At 30.6% G+C, this 8867-nt stretch overlaps 1 long non-coding RNA gene across 1 annotated transcript; it reads right to left on the reverse strand.

Annotated features, from left to right (window-relative positions):
- Window positions 1–4430: 4430 nt before the first annotated feature.
- On the reverse strand, window positions 4431–7637 carry LOC143235559 (uncharacterized). Its single transcript, XR_013019287.1, has 3 exons — window positions 7572–7637; window positions 6103–6256; window positions 4431–4478 (listed from the first exon to the last, which is right to left on the reverse strand). It is a non-coding gene; the product is annotated as an uncharacterized LOC143235559 (long non-coding RNA).
- Between the last annotated feature and the right edge of the window lie 1230 nt (window positions 7638–8867).

An 8867-nucleotide genomic window follows, 5' to 3' on the forward strand; every position in this document is an offset into this window, starting at 1 on the left:
GGAAAAATCAACTTCCAAATATGTAATGTTAACCAGGTTGGATGAGTCTGTCGTTAATGAATTAATTAAATTATTAACATAATATTTATTCATTTTGGAACATGGTCTTAACAGAATTATTATTCCTTGTGATTTCGTCTAAACACCTTATAACATGACAACATCAAGCCTGACTCTACACTAAATGCAACCGTCCACTGTAGCATATATTTGTTTGAATGAGGATCATTTAGTTTGAATTTACATTTATGTCTCACGAATTAAGGTAATCTGAGATTACAAAATTATTTCACACTACATGTCTTGAAAAATCTCCCATTATTTAGCTGAACTGTATTTAGGGAAATCGGTGCCAATTTCAATTTGTAAACTCATCGCTAGTAAATATTAAAATATATATGTTATTTTAAAAAATTCTATATGTATTATTTTAGTATAAGTTAAATGACTAATAAATTAGTAAATTTTCCCGAATGCATTAAAAATTAGAGTATTTTTACCTGTATTAAGGGAGTTCAGGTATTCTGAATAACTTGGATCAACTAATTAGTTAAAAAATACTTGGTAAATACCATTTCATTATATTAAGTGCGACATAATACATTCGGTTTATAATAATTTGGGTTACACAAACTTACACGTTTAGAGTAGATGAAAACCCAGTCAGTAGCATGACTTAAAAAAGAAAGATAATCAGCATAGTGGTTACACTGACTTCAGCCATCGAGACAGTGAGGTTTTACTGAACGAAAAATTAATATTAATTTAAGACGTGCTAACAGATGCGCCACTTACAAATCTAAAGGGTCCGGCATGGCCAAGCGTGTTAAGACGTGCGACTCGTAGTCTGAGGGTCGCGGGTTTGCATCCAAGTCGCGCCAAACATGCTCGCCCTTTCAGCCGTGGGCTGGCGGAGATAGCCGTCGTGTATGTTTGCGCGAAATTAAAAAAACAAACAAACAAACAATTGGAATAACTTAAGAAGAATGCCAAGTTTAACTATGCTTTTTACTCAGTACATGTAATGCATTCCCGTAGTTAAAAGAGTAAACACTATAAAGCTGGAAAATGAGTAGAAAGACTCATAAAACAAACAAGCCTAATTATGTTAAAGATAGTTAAAAGTTATCATCTGTATCAGTCTGAATGTTTAACTGATGAAGGAAAACAGAGGATGAGGATACACAAAATGAACTTTTACACACCACAGTGGCACAGCAGGATGTCTGATGATTTACAACACTATTCCAGTGTATTGGATGTAGTAATATATTAAGTTGTATATCTTGTGATATACGATTAAGATAATGAAATTACTGTTTGATGATAGTATTATTGCTTTGAGAAACATTCATTATGTACGAATTATGTAGTACATTATATTGACGACACCTAATTTTAAATACGATTGGTAATGTAAATGATTGATTGATTGATTTAATGAGTTGTGGTAATGAATAAAATATAATATTAATATTATGGTGAAATAAATAACCGTCAAAATATTATTCGGTCACTATTAAGGTTGGGTTATAGTATGAATCTAACCACAAAACATTTTAGATGGATTAATGCAACCGTTGTTCAGTGCAACAAGAAACAACAGACACACGAAAGTTTAGTGGTTAAATTTTTATCGATGAAAAAAAATTCTTTAAGAAGGGAGAACTGATGCATTTTACACTATTTTCAAATTCTTCAAGAGAGAAAAATTATAATTTTATAAAATTTCATGCAGGTTTTATACACATGTAATATGCAGAAAAACTGAGCACAGTTAATGACAGTATATGAGAAGTTACACAATGATGCTTGACTATTAAAGGGATATACATGTCAAGTATAAATAAACCAAGATGTGTATGTGTGTGCGTGTTTTCTTATAGCAATGCCACATTGGGCTACCTGCTGAGCCCACTGAGGGAAATCAAACCCTTGATTTTAGCGTTGTAAATCCGTAGACATACCGCTGTACAAGCGGGGGCCAAACCAAGATGCAGTCCAGATGATATTAAGAAGCAACTGCTTACATTATCTATAAACTGGTGTCAACGTAGCAGAGAAAAAGACTACGCGAAAAATTTATATTAATATGTTAATATTTATATTAATCGGAACTTTGATGTTTATAACGAGAGTTACAGAAGAACAGGCTGTCGATTTACCATCTTTGACTATGATCAATTATTAAAGTATTTTTGTTTCCGAGAATTACAAAGAATTTGCAAAAATTATTCAATCAAGTGTCAGATCTTCTTGGGTGTTAGATGTGAGAATATCCTACATTTCTCGATCAAACCCTATATAATTAACTATTTTTATCTCTCAGAATCGAATAACATAGTTGAAATCTGGATGTACAATTGTAGTATTAAGTTATGTCTGAGGAGATTTCAATCAATGTATTAATCGGGAACGATATTTAAATCTTATGTTTAGCTTTACAAGTTGATTTGTTACACTAGAGTTTAAACAAACTATCTAAAGAAATAATTATGTTTAATCACTAATACTGTATAAAATAAAACAAAAAGTATATTCTTGTCTTTCTGGGAATATTTTCAGAAATCTTTCATTTGAACTTGTTTCTTGCTGACTAAAACTATCTTCCACTTTATTGAAACATCATCAAATACATAACTAATCAGAGGTGCAACTGAAGTTATGTTGGGTTTTAATTCTATACTTTGAATTCTGGCAAAGAATTATTCTCATCGACAGGTTTAAAGAGTTGGTTGGTAATTTCAGTTTTCAGCAATCCATCAATTTCGCTTTGTGTAAGATCCCTTGAAATCATTGGCTTTTTGTTATCCTTGTGAAATAAACACAAAAATATGTTAATAATATATTTGTCTGAAACAAAATCGATCACATAAAATAAGTTATATCTTTATTTAACAGAAAAAACATTCGTAATTAAGTAACTCAAATGTATTAAAATTGATGTTAAAAATACATTAAACTCATTTCATTTTTAAATATCAGATGTGTGGTTTTTAATATTTTCTCTTAGCAATATTTAGTATAAATATTAATCTGTCCTATATATAAATATATAGTGGTTTGTCATTGTAAGAAAATAAAGAAATTTCGATTTGTATTAAAATACAGAAAAAGTAATTAATGTCAAATTACTTTCAGCGTTATGATGATTTATCAATATCAGTTTACGTTCATCTTAAATTCACAGCGAACTTCACTTTGTGTACGTGACAACCGAGAAGCAAAACAGTTAAAAAACTGTCCCACCAAAACTTGTGATGCAGGACGTAATAGAAACTTTAGCTATTAAGTTAATGTTCATATATCTCAGTCTCTTAAACTAATTCATATTATTTATTTATTATATTGAAATATTAAAAAAATATCTTAAATATCATACGGTGATGAACAACTTCCTAAAAGTCGTTTGTTTTTTCATTTCACCTAAAGACTTCGAGGTTAATCTTCTTTAATGTAGCAGTGAAAGAATAGAGGGTGGGCACTTAGTTATCACCACCAGCCGTCAACTCTTGGGCTACTCTTTTACAAACAAATAGTGGATTTGACTGTCACATTTTAACATCCCGACAGCTAGAAGGAGACGGGGATTCAAATCCCTGCCTCTCACATTGCGAGTCGAGCACCTTAATCATCTGGCCATGTCAGGCCTAGCTTAAGGTCGTAAAGTCAAGCTTCATCTTAATTTAATAATAAAATGTGATAAAACAATATTGAATATCATAGATAAATACGATGATGAAATAATTCCTTAAAGTTAAAGAGTCAAACTTGAAGCAAATTTGAATCTCATTCAGAACAATGATTTGTCATTCCATAAGAGTGGTCTTGAATCTGTGTATTCAAATTAGAATATAAATTAAATATTCATTAAAGTGTAAAAACAATAATTATAAATTACGTCTTTTCCGTGATTCACTCTGCAGTCAATGTGTATTTTGTATCAGTGGATTTGCTGCTTAATTTGGTACAAATCAAGATTATTGTTTCGGTCAATTTGATGTAATCACTTGTCCAGTGTGCCTTAGCAGCTAGAGAGGGCCCACAGTTACAATTCCAATACTGCGAATTTTCTCTCTAGATTTCCCGTCTATGAGTGTTGTATAAGAGTGACGATGAAGTCCCATAATTCCATTATAGTAGTTCAAGTATGTGTGACGGCTGGTGTGTTGGCTAGCTGCTTTCAATCTAACGACGAGTGGTACAGATAATTTTGTATCAGTTTTATTGTTTTTGTTGTTGTCGAATTTCGTGCAAGCCTTCGAATTAGGGACGGATATATTGAAATATATCCAAAATGTTACCCTTCCGAACCAATTAGCTATAAACTTGAGGAAATTCGATCCTATTGTACCACCTAACAATAACCAAATTAAACCAACAAAAATATTATGCTTATCGTAATAAAAGTATTAGAAATGGTATTCTCACCGTGGCAAAAACAAGTGGAGGCGTAAATATCTTTTCTATTATTGGTTCTGAAATTAAAACAATATTATCATTGTTTAACATTGATATTCTTTCTCAATAAATATTTTCAAACTGCACCAGTTGGGTAATATTTAACTTGTGAAAAATATTTAATTTCGACTCATTAAAAATTTCAATACCTACAACTAAAGGCAACCAACAAGAATGAAGCACCGAAACCATTTGTTATAAACCTCGTCGAAACTTAAATTACAGAAGATGTTTTTATTAAATCAGATATATTAGCATCTTTTTTTTTTTAAATAAACGTGTCGAAAAGCATCCCGCATACACGGATCACATTTATATAAATACTTATTTATGGAGTTTTACTGAAGTTCTTTATGCCCAAAGTCATAGACGTACGAAGAATGTTTCAGAGGGTGGCTGTACAATTTTTGTTCCACTGAGTTTATATTTTCTGCTTCAGTTTTATCTGAATAAAAATTAAAAATCTGCCCAATTAACTGTAGGTATTGCAAGCTAGAGGGGCTGTTTTGATCGTACTCAACTTCATTACCATTATTAGTAGCCGCTGATTATGTCAGTTTTTGATCAGTAACACTTTCCAAGTTTTACATAGACTCTTCTCTGCATATCGGATTCTAATACCAATTTTAAAACGGCTAAATGAATAAATGTCCATTGTATACTTACACTGTGGACTTTGAAAATATAATGTGATTCCCACTGTTTCAATCATTTTTCAAATGAAAACAGTAGCCGATTTGTAAACTTTTAGCCTATAATCCTTTGTCAACTCAAATTATTGTTTATTACTCTGTAAACAATAAAAATATGTGTCCAACTTCATCACAATGCTTTTTGGTGTTTTTCAATTGTTTCTTCTCTTCAGTAATCATAATAAATGATGAAGTTGTCCAGGATAGATTATAGCCCCTTACACTCCTAACTTGTCGAATTCTCAAGTCTTTTCTGATTTATTGGAAAACTGAGCCCCCTTTAAAAACATTGTTCTCACTTTTACGTAGTTACCAACCATGATACAAGAATATTTTTATTTCGGAACTTTTTTGTAATCATTCGGATATAAGATACTAAGCATGTGGCCTAATGTGCCACAACTTGCAAATACAACAATACGCTACTGTATTCTATATTCTGTATTTTGAGAACGTGTTATTCAGATCGTTGGAAAAGAAAAACGTATTTAAAAAAAACAAACAGGAAAGTCGGAGAATATTAGGAACAAACTGTGATAATAAAAATAACGTAAGTTACATTAAAACTAACAAAAAAAGAGAAAATAAAATCTGAAAAGGTAACTGATAAAGAACATCGAAACAAAAACCAGTCAAACTACTGTTTCAAACAAAAATTATTCAATAAAATCAGGGGTACCAAAGAATAAAATTATAACAAAATAATTTGTCTAAATAGTAGAAACGGGTCACTTGTCTGAACTTGGTATTAAGTTCATAGCGTAAGTTGGTTTACTCACTACATAAGAAGTGGATAATATTAAACTACATAAATAACATGGCTTGTTAATGATACTGACTAGAAGTTCTTAAGTTATTTGAGAGTTAAGCATTTGCAGCAATAGAATTTCTAAATATAACTGAGATAAAGTGGTTCTTAGTGCGATTATAAGTATCTAATAAAACTTACATTTACATGCATCCCGTGAAGAGGCTCCGGGGTTTGTAAATCGTCTTTCAGGACAAGCTGAAGTAGGACCCAAAATAATCACTGTAATGATTCTTGGGACACGGGACACATTGTTCCTGTTTTTCGCTTCTGAACTGTCCAGGAGGGCAGGGAACTTAATGAAAGGAATAATTTTTAACGTATGTATTTAACCACATCCTAAACACCAAAAATTTGACAAAAACAAGGGAATTAAATAGTGTAACAGAACCAACACAAGCTCGTAAACATTTAGTTTTATAGATAAATATGTTATAGTATTTATAAGTTTTCTGTAAAAGCTGCTTTGTTGATATATTTTCCAAAAAAATCGTCAGATACATCGAACGTATGGGAAAAAAAAACAGTGCAGATCAATTTGAAATAGTGTTTATGTGTATATATATAAAAATATATTTTTATGTATTGCATATAGATTTATTCTTCTTACCTTAAAAATACACAAAAAATAAATAAAAAATTCTGATTTCTTATCTTAAACGATATTCTACAGTTTTCATGACAATGAAAACACTTTCCAAGATTTTCATATAAAAGGTTTATATGTGTTTTAAATTCACTCTGTGTTAAATCACGAAACATTTAGTATGGTTTAATATTTACTAATTAATAAAATAGTTTCCATTACTTAGTTTGTTTGTTTGGAATTAAGCACAAAGATTCAGTGCTCTGATTTTAACGGGTATCGAAACCCGATTTTTTACGTTGAAGTTTTCAGACAAACCGCAGTACCACTGGGGTTTATTTTCATAAAGTAACCTCTTTTTTCACAATACCACAACTTAAATATTTGAAAAATGTTTCTTATGTACGATATTTTCCGCAATACACTTATTAATGTTTTTGTTAACATTTTGTGAGCAATTGTTTGTATTTTTGTAAACTTATTCTGAAACATGACGCAACGAATAGTTGAAAACAAATGAACCTAAGGCCATTTGAATAGTAGACGGCAACGCTATCCACCAGGAAAACACTTGCCATTTTCATCACGTATAGAAAGTTGCAGGTCTTATAGAAATTTCCTAACTGGTAATATTTTATGTGATAATGTAATTAGTACAGCTATTTTTGTATTGTGATATTTCGTTTTAACTGAAAGTCACAAAAGGTTTATTACATATATTGCTTACTGTACATATTATCATAAAACATATCGTGTCCATCAAAGTTACTTTGTGTCTCTGTGTAAAAGAAATTAAAATTCAAAGCCGATTTTTCATCATCCTCTCGTGAAAAATATACTTGAAGAAATATACTAACAAAAACACTTTACAAGGTTTCAGTAAAAGCATTTGAGTTGTGATGAATCCAAATGTACTCCATGTTTTATCTTTAAATTAATGAAAATACATGTTTCCAGGAAACAGACTTTTTCCATAAAAAGTAAGAAGAGGAAAAACAAAAGTAAGTCGTTATTCACAACTTACAGCAATCACTTTTCCCTAACATGTATCCATATGGACAGATGATGTTGTTATCTGGTGGCGAATAAACTGAAATAAAAAATTAAATAAAACTGTTAAAATATGCCAAGTGAACCATTTTACTGAAAAATTTTAAACAATTTTTTCTATATGTTTTAACACTAAGTTTTAATGACGATATGTGAAATTATGGGATCCCCATTTTTTGAATTATTCCGGGGCTTCACAATGACTAAGACCGCCCTTGAAAATACCCACCAAATTAATTCAGTATTGAGTCTTTTATAAACGAAAGTTGAGCTCCAAGGGTCGCGTGAATGCGTAGAAATCTGTTCCTATATAAGTTTTTTGTTCAAGAATCTTTATTTTTCTTGATCATATGAGAGTGCAAAATGTATTAAACTGTCATCTATATATGATAATTTTCGGGTTATTGTTCTGTTATATCTGTTTAATATTCCTTTTTTTTTTAGTTAGTAGTTGTACCTCACGATTATTTTGCTTCATGAACACTCAGAAAACTTTCCCCTCCACCCTGGTTACTTCTCCTATCTTTCCGATATTTCTTGATGGGTTACTCTATAAGACATAAACTCTGTTAAAGATCACAGAGTGACAGAAACTAATTGAAACGGTTATTTCTAGTTTGCCAGTGAAAACGAAATGCCCTCCTTTTAAAAGCTCTCGGATATTAGGTATCGTATTTTTGATTTAGTAGATTTTTACAAAGTTCACATGACCCATGAGAATATGGAACTTAGAGAGTAGCTTATAGGGTGTAATAAAAAAACACTGTTATTATTTTTGAAAAATGAAAATTAAGGAAAATATATTTATACATACAATACGATAAACTAGAAATAAAATAGTACATATTCATGAATCACAATTTATAATACACGGATGGTTAAATAAAACAATATGAGTTGGAACGGTGTTTGTTGAATATTTTGATTCATGTGCACTTCGTGATAAGAAGACTTTTAATGGTAACGTCAATGTATGTATATTCATCTGTTTAGGTAGTAATTAGTTATTGGGACCTATAATGATTTACTAATAGGACATTTGCAAAACTATTCATAGATGTTCCAATGGCTGAATGGTATAATTTATAAATATTACAGTAAAAAGTAGAAATATAATTAAATACTTTTGAAACTTAATGCAATTTGTTATATTGTTGTTACGGATAGTTGACTTTATTTGAAAGCTGAATCACAACAGTTGAACAACTATCTTGTGAAGAAGAAAACATTTTGGTGACGCCATTCATTAGAGTCATTTAGAACAAAAGAC

Source organism: Tachypleus tridentatus, chromosome 12, assembly GCF_004210375.1.
Source record: "Tachypleus tridentatus isolate NWPU-2018 chromosome 12, ASM421037v1, whole genome shotgun sequence".
Taxonomy (NCBI): Eukaryota; Metazoa; Arthropoda; class Merostomata; order Xiphosura; family Limulidae; genus Tachypleus; species Tachypleus tridentatus.